Genomic DNA, 12,197 nt, shown 5'->3' on the forward strand with positions numbered 1-12,197 from the left:
TGCGCGCTTGACTGACTCACCCAGGGCTTCCCTGGCGATGAGGTGGGCCAGCTCCAGCCGCTCACGCATTTGCTGCACATACTCTGGAACTGAGGGTTGGTTGCCTGGATCAGGAGGTAGACCTGCGACAAGGTCCACTGGCTCACTCAGTTCTCGGCCAAACATCATGAAGTTCGGGGTGAAACCTGTAGCACTGTGTTTGGTCGCCCTGTAGGCCATAACAGCGTACGGGATCATCAGGTCCCAGTCCCAATGACAACGCTCTGCTGTGGAGGCCAGGATCTTCTGGAGAGTGGCATTGAAACGTTCAACCTGGCCATCTGACTGGGGTTGGAATGGCGTGGTATGAGTCTTATCTATGCCAAACAAACTGCACACCCCTTGGAACACATCAGATTCAAAATTGCGTCCCTGGTCACTGTGTAGTGCTTGAGGTATCCCGTAGCGGCACACCCACTCAGATGCAACGACCTCGGCAACGGTTGCAGCCCGTTCATCTGGGATAGGAAAGGCTTCAGTCCACTTTGTAAAGTAGTCTTGTATCACAAGCACATATCGGTTTCTGCGCTCTGTCTCATTCAGTGGTACCATAATGTTCAGCGCAACGCGCTCCATTGGGGCTCCTACCCGGACAGTTCCCATCGGAGCTTGCGGTGTCTTCTGGGGTCGGGCCCTGGATGCACAGCTGGTACAAGTACGGCACCAAAGAGCGACGTCTTCCCTCATGTGATACCAATAGAATCGGGTTCGTAGTCTGGCCACAGTCCGCTCGACACCAAAATGTCCACCCACTGGCCCTTCATGCATCTGGCCCATCACTTCTGGTTGTAGCTTGCGTGGCAGTACGATTTGGGGATAGAACTGGGTCTCGTCAAGGCAGTAGAAGCGACGGACCAGAACTCCATCTCTGAGGTAGAGCCGTTTCCATTGAGCCCAGTATGTCTTAGTGGCTGGGCTGCATGGTGAAACGATAGTCCATGGGGGGCGCTCACTGCTGGCCTCCATCCAGGCGCGTATGGGTGCAATGTCTGCATCAGCGTCCTGGGCTTGGCTCAGCTTCCCCATGGTCCAGCCATGAAACAGAGAAGCAGTATCTTATCTTATCTTATCATATTATATACATTTGTACTTATGTAAATATGTATATTTTTTATAGTTTTTTCCTTTCTCTTAGTTTAGGTAAAAGTTTTTCTAGTATGTTTCTCACAGTCGGGGGGAGTATTTTTTAGCCAGGAAAAACATTTCACTGTATGTTGTACTAGCTATAACTACATGTGACAAATAAATAAAGAATGAATGAATGAATCTTCAGTATCAAGGGTTTTAGCCACATATACTTTCTCGGTCAGCTTTACAGTGTGTGTATTAGTGGACATGTTCTGGTGTGATATGTCTGTTCTAGTGTGAATTGTCTGTTCTGAGATGTCTGTGTTGATAGGAGTGTTTTGACATGAAATGTCTGACTTTGTAAGAGCAGTTTGGTCTAAAGTCTTTGTTTCTGGTGTGGTGGTGTTATGACTTACCCCCACTAGACACACCGCTGTAGTAGCCGGTTGTCCCTCCACCCTCACCGGACTCAGCAACAGGGAGCTGGTGTCAGAGTCCAACTCGCATTGAACTGCCTGATGACTGGTCCCCCCGAGATGCTTGGGGGGGTCCTGCACTCTGCATGGACAGGACTGGCGACAGGGTCTTCTGGAGAGGCTATCAGCATTGGTGTGCACTCGACCTGGACGGTGGATGATCTCAAAGTTGTACTCGGCAAGCTTCTCGAGCCATCGAGCTAATTGTCCCTCTGGCTCTTTCATTTTTGTTAGCCACCGTAGACTGCTGTGGTCTGTGCGCACTTTGAAAGGCCGTCCAAGGAGGTACTGGCGAAAATGTATGGGCAGAAATCTGTGCCATCAGAAACTGAATTTGAATAAGTTAAATTTGAATTTGAATTGCTTAGATTGAATCTGAATTGTAACTTGAATAAATGCTTTTGAAAACTGAATTTGAATTAGTCTAATTTGAAATTGAATTTATGGTTTGAAAATGATCATCACTAAATTGAAATTGAATTTTATATTTTGAAAATGAATTGATTTGCTTTGAAACTGCATTTTATCCTTTAAAAATTCAGCTCTCGAATAATTTCGGTTTCACTTCTCACCATTCAATTTCAGTTCTACAATTCAATTTCAGTTCCAAAATTCAGTTTTTTGGAACTTACATCCGGTTCCGGTTCAAGCGCAGATTAATAGAACTACGTTTTACTAGCTGACCGAAAGTGTTACTGACGGGAATCTACAGCGTCTTGAGCTGAATTAAGACTTCAGAAGTCATTCGTCATGTCGAATGACCAGCGGATAAACTCTCAGGTTGGTAATAAATGTATTACATGTATAAGAACAAGCGTCATGTTAACAAATGATAGCCGTAAGGTAACTTTTATGCTTATTGTAGCTGTTAGCTAAAAACGCTAATTTAGCATAGTTTGCCCTGGATTCAGCTTTGACAACAAATATGATCGACTGTTTCTAGTAGAATTCCTAAGTTGTCATCTTAGACCCTCTCAGAGTACCCCCTCTGTATGCTTGCAGAGACCCCTACAGTAGGGAAACATGCAAAACGGTGTCCAAACTTTTGTGTTTTAGCTTTATTTATGTCTTACACAGCATCCCAACTCTTTAGCTAACTTAATAACTTTAGCTAAAGTGAATAGTTAGTCTAATTCATTAGTGCAGCATTACTGGGTCACCTCTGTTTGAAGTGATATAATATGATATACAACTATCAGTGTTTAACTACCATAATAATTCTTAGGGTACTGAGTGCATGCTTAATTAGATTTTTTTTTAAAGCATACTGCTCCATTACTATGTTTGACAGGCTGAAGTTGTCGGGTCACCTCCTAAATCGACCATCTTTTACAGGTGTTTTGTGCCAGAAATGGAGTGTCCACTGAAGACTGAAGATACTGAATCTCTACGCCTTGCCATTGATCCCTCTTGTGCCTTCATCTAGACAAGAGACATTAACTTAACCACTCTCATATGCTCTGTACCTACATCACCTTCCCTGACAGTCGTAGCTTGGCTCATCTGAGGGTGAAATTATAAGAATGTGTTATTTTGCAAAGTGCTCTCTAGGGTTCCTAAATAAAATATGGCATTGAGGTCATTTCTTTTGAATTAATCCCTTCTTCTGAAATATAAGAACCTCTCCTGGTTTTAATGGCACTTTGGATTTCCTTACTTTCTGTTCCACTTCCAAACCCAAATAGATGCTGACAAGCTGACACAGTAACATGGAAGAGGGAAAGAAGTTGGAAAGGACTAGTACAAATAAACCCAATGCCTAACAATGAAAAATGTAAAATAAGAACAATAATAATAATAATAAAGATAAAAGATGAAGTAACAAGTTTTTAGTTTTGTTTATTCCAAATGATCATCCAGATGTCTGTGACATGTGATGACAAACACCGTAATGGAAGGCCTTAGTCATCACATGCACTCATCATATATTTTTGCATATGCTGAACAGGCAGTCAGACATGCTGTAACTGTGGGGTGGAAAACAGCATGAACACCATACGGCAGGGGTCTCAAACTCCAGTCCTCGAGGGCATGGAAAAGTTGCATGACACTTTGACCCTTGAGGACTGGAGTTTGAGACCCCTGTCATATGGAATATGACAGGTGTGGTTGAACTGCATGAAGACTCTGAAGTTTCTCTTCTCTTCTGGCAGGACAGGAATGTGGCCTTGTCCTGTGAGCCACTGTAAGGATGTACTTAGAGTAGAACTGGACTGTCACCGGCCTCAGGCTCTTCACCCTTTTCAAAGACAAAGCAGTCATTTAGATAAAATATTAGATATTGTTTACCTGTAAATGCACAAAGAGAATTTAGAAATGTAATTATTGTCAAGAGTGAACAAGTACTGATAGTGTAATCTACAGCTGTGGCCAAACGTTTAGAGAATGAGAAGTGTTGTTTGCTTATTTACAAAGTTTGCTGTTTCAGTGATATTTGTATATCACATTATACCACTTCAAACAGAGGTGACCCAGTAATGCTGCACTAATGAATTAGACTAACTATTCACTTTAGCTAAAGTTATTAAGTTAGCTAAAGAGTTGGGATGCTGTGTAAGACATAAATAAAGCTAAAACACAAAGGTTTGGACACCGTTTTGCATGTTTCCCTACTGTAGGGGTCTCTGCAAGCATACAGAGGGGGTACTCTGAGAGGGTCTAAGATGACAACTTAGGAATTCTACTAGAAACAGTCGATCATATTTGTCAAAGCTGAATCCAGGGCAAACTATGCTAAATTAGCGTTTTTAGCTAACAGCTACAATAAGCATAAAAGTTACCTTACGGCTATCATTTGTTAACATGACGCTTGTTCTTATACATGTAATACATTTATTACCAACCTGAGAGTTTATCCGCTGGTCATTCGACATGACGAATGACTTCTGAAGTCTTAATTCAGCTCAAGACGCTGTAGATTCCCGTCGGTAACAATTTCGGTCAGCTAGTAAAACGTAGTTCTATTAATCTGCGCTTGAACCGGAACCGGATGTAAGTTCCAAAAAACTGAATTTTGGAACTGAAATTGAATGGTGAGAAGTGAAACCGAAATTATTCGAGAGCTGAATTTTTAAAGGATAAAATGCAGTTTCAAAGCAAATCAATTCATTTTCAAAATATAAAATTCAATTTCAATTTAGTGATGATCATTTTCAAACCATAAATTCAATTTCAAATTAGACTAATTCAAATTCAGTTTTCAAAAGCATTTATTCAAGTTACAATTCAGATTCAATCTAAGCAATTCAAATTCAAATTTAACTTATTCAAATTCAGTTTCTGATGGCACAGACTTCTGCCCATAAAAATGGGACGTGAAATCCACGACGGCTAGTAGTTCACGTCGTGTGGTGCAGTAGTTTTGTTCAGTTCTTGATAGCTTACGACTGCCATATCCCAGCACACGTTCCACGCCCTGTTGCACCTGTGACAGCACCGCGCCGATGCCAGTGTCGCTGGCATCAGTGTCTAGTGTCATTTCTCCATGGTCAAGTGGATAGCCAAGAACAGGGGCAGAGGTGAGTCGACACTTCAGCTTGTCGAAAGCTGCTTGGTGCTCAGCATGCCACTGAAAATATGCATTCTTCTTGGTCAGGTTGTGCAGGGGTTCGGCTATAGAGGCAAAATCTTTCACAAACCGGCGGTAATATGAGGCCAGGCCGATGAAGCGTCTGACCTCCTGGATGGACGTAGGTGTGGGCCACATCTGAACCTTTTGAACTTTGCTGGGGTCGGTAGCCACACCATGCTCCGATACCACATGGCCAAGATAAGCAACTTCGCGGCGAAAGAGGCAGCATTTGGCAGGTTTCAGTTTCAAGTTAGCTTGTTGAAGTCTATAGAATACCTGGCCAAGCCGTTGCAGCATCCCCGACACGTCCTTAGCCAGCACGATGATGTCGTCTAAGTAGACCAGGCAGGTCTCCCACTGCATACCAGCCAGGACGCGGTCCATCAGCCGCTGGAACGTTGCCGGGGCATTGCATAGTCCAAATGGCATGACGTTCCACTCAAAGAGGCCTGTCTTAGTGCAGAAAGTGGCGGCCCTGCGTGCTCTAGGCGTCAGCTCAACCTGCCAGTAGCCAGATGCGAGGTCTAATGTGCTGAACCATCTGGCAGTTGAGAGTGTGTCCAGCGTGTCCTGGATGCGGGGCAGCGGGTAGGCGTCTGTTATGGTGCGGTCGTTGAGAGCCCTGTAGTCAATGCAGAGACGGTATGTCCCATCTTTCTTACGCACCATAACGATGGGCAAGGCCCAGCTGCTGCAGCTGCGTTGGGCGAGACCGCTCTGTAGACTGTTGTAGATCTGCTGATCAGCATTTTGCTGCTTTTCCCCTGCCATTCTTCGCGGATTTTGTTTGACTGGGGCACCAGGACGGGTTATGATGTCATGCTGCACCAGGCTGGTTCGGCCCAGGTCAGCAGGCCCTGTAGAAAACACATGTCCATAAGTGCAAAGCAAGCGTTTCAGTTGGAGCTGTTCATAGTCATTGAGGTCTGTGGAGCTCTGGGCATAGAGCTCCTGCAGGTGCAGAGGAACCACAGGAGGGCTGGTCAGAGAGTCTGCAGCTGGAGAGACCATGGAGGGTTCCACGGCCTCAGCTGGCTGGAGGAGCCCGGCAATGGATCCCGCCTTAATTGTTACTGCTTTATTGCCAAGGTTAAAAAGGCGAAGTGGGACAGCTTTAGAAGGCTGTGCGTTGACTAGGACTCTGGCGATAAGTACTTTGTGCTTCTCAACAAAACCTTTGGTGGGACTAAGCATCATGTCACCTCGAGCTGCTGCACCAGGATGCACGTTTCCTTTCACCATATACTCTTGCCCCGGTTCCACCACCACAGTTCTAGCTATTCTCACTGCGTGTGACTTTGTACTGGCTTCGGTTTGGTAGTAGAGCACCTCTTCACTGAAAAAGATGATGCGGCATTTGCCGAAATCAAGACGTGCTTCAGCTTGAGTGAGGAAGGGATGCCCAAGCAGCACCTCATTTCCTGCTATATCTGCCACCAAGAAATCAACATCCACCAGTCGATTGTTGATATTGACAGGTATCTGGGCTTCACCAACACCGGCACGTCCCCAGGTCCCACACCAAGCAAGGTCTCAACAACTGAGGGCTGTAGTGGTGGTCTCACGTCTGGGTGGATGGAGTTGTAGTAGGGCAGCGGCAGCACGCTCCTCCGGGCTCCACTGTCCAAAACAGCACATACCTCCACTTCGTAGAGGCGCATGGGGATACTCATTTCTTGGCTTTGGCACTTAAGGTGGAGTACAGTGGGTTTTGGGCTGTCCCAAGGGCTACTGTTCAGTGTTAAGGCCTTGGTGGTTTTGTGAGGGGAAGGGCACTGCTTTTGGACATGGCCCCAACCTTGACAGTTATGGCAGCGAACCCCACTCCTTTTAAAGTTTCTGTGATTGTTCGGTGTTGTCGAGGGTGTGTGTGGGACAAAACGATTATGTGAGGGGCTAGCTGCAGGTGCATGCTCATGCTCAGCAACAGTCTCATCTTTGTCTTTTTCTCTGATGACGGCAGCTCGGGGCCGGCGTTCAGCTGCGTTACGGGCTCCTTGCTGCATGGCACTGGTTACATAAGATGCAGCCCTTTTAGTGGTTTCGTGTCGGTGGGCTATTTCGTATGCACAGGCGAGTGTGGCTGGGTGCCTCTCTAGCAACTTCTGTACTATTTCTGCATCACCCAGCCCATTGGTGAAAACTTCAACAGCTATAGAGTCTTGTTCAATCTTTGCTCTATTACCATATGCAACAGCCACTTTCCCATAAATGTCATCTCTGAAAACATGCAGGGCCTCACCAGGTTTACACACTCGCTGCCTCAGTTCTACAGCAACAGCAGCTGCATGGTCAGAAGAAGCGCCATATGCAGTTTCCAGTTCGTCCACCAGGCGGCGGTAATCCCATTTGGATGAGCGGGGATTTCTGTGGATAATGGCCCCTGCTGCTCCAACTAGGCAGAATTTAAGCTGAGTTGTCATTGTTTTTTCTGACCAATAGTTAGCTTCAGCGCAGCTCTCAAACCTGTGCAGAAATTCCTTCCACGGTGTGGTGCCGTCATATTGGCCCGGACGTAGGGTGGGGACTCTCTCTCTAGGATCACTGTCCTCTTCACTGTCAGATGGGGGCTGACGGGGCACACAGCGGGTCTTGCCTGGTTTCGAGGGGGGTTTATGGTGTGCAGTGGTTTGCCCATAGCTTATGGCTTCATTAAGGCTACTGGAAGGCATACATTGCATGGGTGTATTTAACATTGCGTTAAATTGAGCCGGTGTGCTGTGTACAAAACTGTCCATGTGAGCGGAGGAAAATGGGTTTGAGTCTGGAAAGTGGATTTTCATTTGGGGAGTAGGGACTGGATAATAGTTCATGCTGCTGCCAGTGTTTCTCTCACGGCCGTAGCTGCGGCATTCAGCATCAACGAAGGGATTAGTGCGGGAAAACTGCGGCTGGGCAGGACCATCGGGCGGCGCGAATACACCCTCTCCATTAGCATGCGTGTTAGCACAACTTTCGGCACACAGGAATGGGTTCATATATTCACATTTAGTCACAGCTCTGTCTCTGTTAGCTTCCCTAATGCTCGCGGCACCCTCGGAGACACTGGTCAGCGACATGAACGGGTTGGAGTAATTGGTCTCAAGTCCGTACTTTTCGGGAGAATGGCGAGCAGCGGCCATCGCGAATTAGCTTAGCTGCGGGCTAATACACTTGTAATTACAGTCACTCGGCTTTATCGTTAGCCGCTTTAGCCTGTCGGTTTTTCTCTGTGCTCACCACTTCTTTAACAACGTGAGAGGGTCCCTTCGTGGTCGCCAGTGTTAACCATTCCTCGCCGTCACTCCCCTGACCGTGGTCGGGAGACACGAGGGGAGATGCTTCCTCCAGGGCCGAAGTTTGTCCTCCTTCGGGGTTAACTCCCTTCACTTTTGTGGAGTAGTGAGGCAGACAGAAATCAGCCGAGGCACCGGAGAGTACTGAAGAGATGAGGCTTTAATAACAGTACTGCACAGTTCGGAAACACACTGCATAGCCTGTAGCCCGTTAGAACGCTGCTCCCGGTCGCCCTCTACCCATGACACACTCTCTCACTCTCTTTTCCCTCTTTCGCTCCCCGCGTTTCCTTCACGCGCATGCTCACACACACATTACATACACTCCTTACTGCACCCAGTCACACACAAGACAGCAATTCCCGCAACACATAGTTTAAAAAGGTTCAAGTTAATCCCACTAAATGGGACAATAGCACCACCTACTGTCACAAATGTCACCCTACATTGACTAAGAAGGGCAAAGAATTGTGGGTAATCCTCAGAGTAGTGGAGGATTCATGCTGGTTGTCCACGAAAATTAACCATTCTATGTTGTTGCCTTATAAAAGGGGTTGTTGGTACAAAAGAAATTTAAAAACTGGATTATAGATGGCAGACAGTTGGTGTCATAAGCCCCGCCCTCTGTTCAAAGATGGTCGCCCACAGTGGACATAGATGCTTCTTTCACTCCTCTTTCAAACCATCTGTCCTCTCTGTCCAAAATGTGAACATTGGCATCCTCGAAAGAGTGTCCTTTATCCTTAAGATGCAGATGGACTGCTGAGTCTTGTCCTGTGGAGGTGGCTCTTCTGTGTTGTGCCATGCGCTTGTGAAGTGGCTGTTTGGTCTCTCCAATGTAGAGGTCTGAGCATTCCTCGCTGCACTGTACAGCAAACACCACATTGTTAAGTTTGTGTTTTGGAGTTTTGTCTTTGGGATGAACCAGGTTGTGTCTGAGCGTGTTGCTGGGTCTGAAGTAAACTGGGATGTCGTGCTTGGAGAAAACTCTCCTGAGTTTTTCTGAACACCGGCTACATAGGGGATGACAATGTTGTTGCGTTTGTCTTTCTTTTCCTCCCTCGCTGGTGTCTGATCTTCTTTTCTGTGCCTCTTTGCTGACTTGATGAAAGCCCAATTAAGATAACCGTTAAGATAAGCGTTTCCTTTACATGTGTGTGTTCCTTCTTTTTTCCTTCAGGCTTAGAGGGAACATTTTCTGCCCAGTGATGCAAGGTGGTGGGAGTAAAAGAGGTGGTACTGGTCCATGTGTGTGGGCTTCTGGTAAACTTCAGTGTTGACGTTTCCATTCTCCTCAATGTGCACAGCACAGTCCAGGAATAGCAAACAGTTATCCTTTGTGTCTTCCGTGGTGAACTTTGTTTTTATCCACAGCATTGATGTGAGCAGTGAGGGATTCCACTTCTTGTGTCTTGATTTTGACCCAGGTGTCGTCTACATATCTGTACCAGTAGCTGGGTACTCTCCCTTTGAAAGAGCCAAGAGCCATTCTTTCCACTTCCTCCAATGGCATGTCCTTTCTTGGCCTTGTTGGTGATAGAATGAGGAGTGTTCCCCACAAGGGGCGCTAGGATGGTGGCAAGGTGTTTGGAAATGTTGTAGGTGGCTGAGTTTATACTGCTATCAATGGGTCTGAGTGGGACTGTGGATCTTTGGAAGATTTTACAAAATACAGCGTATAGATGATGGTATGTTGAGCAGTCAATGACTTTATCCTTTTTAAGTTCTTGTAGGCAACTGATAACTTTCTTTTTGTTGATATGGTGATGTTATAGTCTTTGCTCAGGGATGTAACGGCCTTCTTTTCTTGTATTGTGATGTTAGACGGGGGAACTTCAAGAAACTTAAAGAAGTCCAGATGCTTTTCTTTCCAAGCTCAGACTACAATGACCTGGATGACTGAGAACCTTCACAGATGCTGAAGAGTTACCTCAACAGTATGTTGGCCTAATAGTCACAGTTTTGGTTCGGCTTTCAAAATTCTAGGACTAGAAATTTTTTTAAAATGCCACCCGATGATTGTACAGTGTTAAAATATTTGTTGGGAGGTTCCATTTGGTTGTTAGGACATTAGGATTAATCTTTTATCACAAAAGTGCTTCTGCTCCTAAGAAAATAGGTGGATGGGTGGACAGATGGGTATTAAAATATAGGCAAAAAAATCATAGGTAAGTCGTGAGGACTAAGGGACATGGTTAACTGTCAACAGGGGGATTAAAAATATTAATGAAAAATGAATACATGATATATTAGCAAAACAGCTGGTTGAACTTTGCACATTTGGTCAGATTTCAAAGAGAAGTGGTAGTGGTTGAGCCTGCAACTGATCCACATGTATTTATTTAAAGATTGGATTTGACATTCCTCTACATCATCAATGCTTTCTGTGTCAAAGGTGTTATTGAAAACTCTTCCACACTGCAGGAGAAAACTTATCTGTTATAATGACACAGGCATGTCTGTTTTGCCCTGTTTCCACATAAAGTGCATCTCCTAACTGATTAGTTAAAAGCATAACCAGTGTTAGCTTATCCAGCTAATCTCCCATCATTCTCTCATCAAAAGAGTGGAGGTTTATCCACATTCCACAGGCTGGAAGCTTTATGACAGAACACTGTTTGATATGAAAAGAGAGATCACTTTCACTTTGGTACAGTTTAAATTAGATATGAAAAGTAGACACCTATTAATGCTAATTTACACCATGGAGCCCCACTGTAAAACAAAACTGTCATAGATTTAACACTTATGAAGCTGGATTTAAGAAGTGTTTAAAGTTTTTAGACACAACTTTGTTCCAGTACAGAATGTGGAACTCTCTAGACTGGCTGGTTGGTGGTTGCAGTTAATAGACTTACATTAGTCTATGTTAGCCAGCTAGTGACAGAACTAGTAACTCAGTGAATATGGAAACTAAAACTAAAGAGCAGAACATTTTAAAATACCTTAAATGATACCATGAAAGATCAAATGGCAACCTGTGATGAACCTAAAAGCTTGGAGGAAATTATAACTTTGGCCATTTTGGCCAATACATAGGGAAAGACACTACAAGTCCCGACCAACTTCCAGTTATAGCCCCATTTCTGCTTCCAGTGGTTGATTCTTCTCATCTTTTTGTTGTTGTTGTTTTTTTACAGTCCCCCAGCTGCTAACACTGAAGAGCCAAAGCAGTTGGGGAGAGCTAACTTAAAATCAGAGGAACTGATTATATTTGCGTATATTGTGGTTAGCCACCAGCCTGCATCCCAATAATTAAAGATGGGGAAACTGGCAGGCAGGGTCAAAACTTCCCCACATTCAACGTTCTGTCAACATAGGCCATGATAATTTGAGGCCTGAACAAAACTGTCTGGACAAACAACTAATTCACCAGCTTAGAATTGCCCTCGAACCTCTGGATTTACCCATGGTTGTCACAGCACATAATGGTCAATATTTTACCACCAGAACTCACCAGAGAGTGCCAGCTCAGCTGATTCCTTCACCTAACCACTATAAAGTGATCAGATTCTTTGTGTTCTTTGTTCTACCCACAATCCCAATTTTCTGTGGCTCTCATGGTTAGAAAAATCCTCACATAAACTGAGCAAAAAGTCACAATTACAGATGGAGTCACTTCTGTTTCTCACATTGTGTGCAGCCTACCTCGCCACCTACTCAGTGTGCTGTTGAGCCACATGTCATATAACTCAGACACTTGCCCCTGAATAACAGGTTAATTCCTGAAAATAGAAACCTAAATGTGTTAAACGATGTGTTTTAATG

Source organism: Maylandia zebra, linkage group LG16 (assembly GCF_041146795.1).
Source record: "Maylandia zebra isolate NMK-2024a linkage group LG16, Mzebra_GT3a, whole genome shotgun sequence".
NCBI lineage: Eukaryota > Metazoa > Chordata > Actinopteri > Cichliformes > Cichlidae > Maylandia > Maylandia zebra.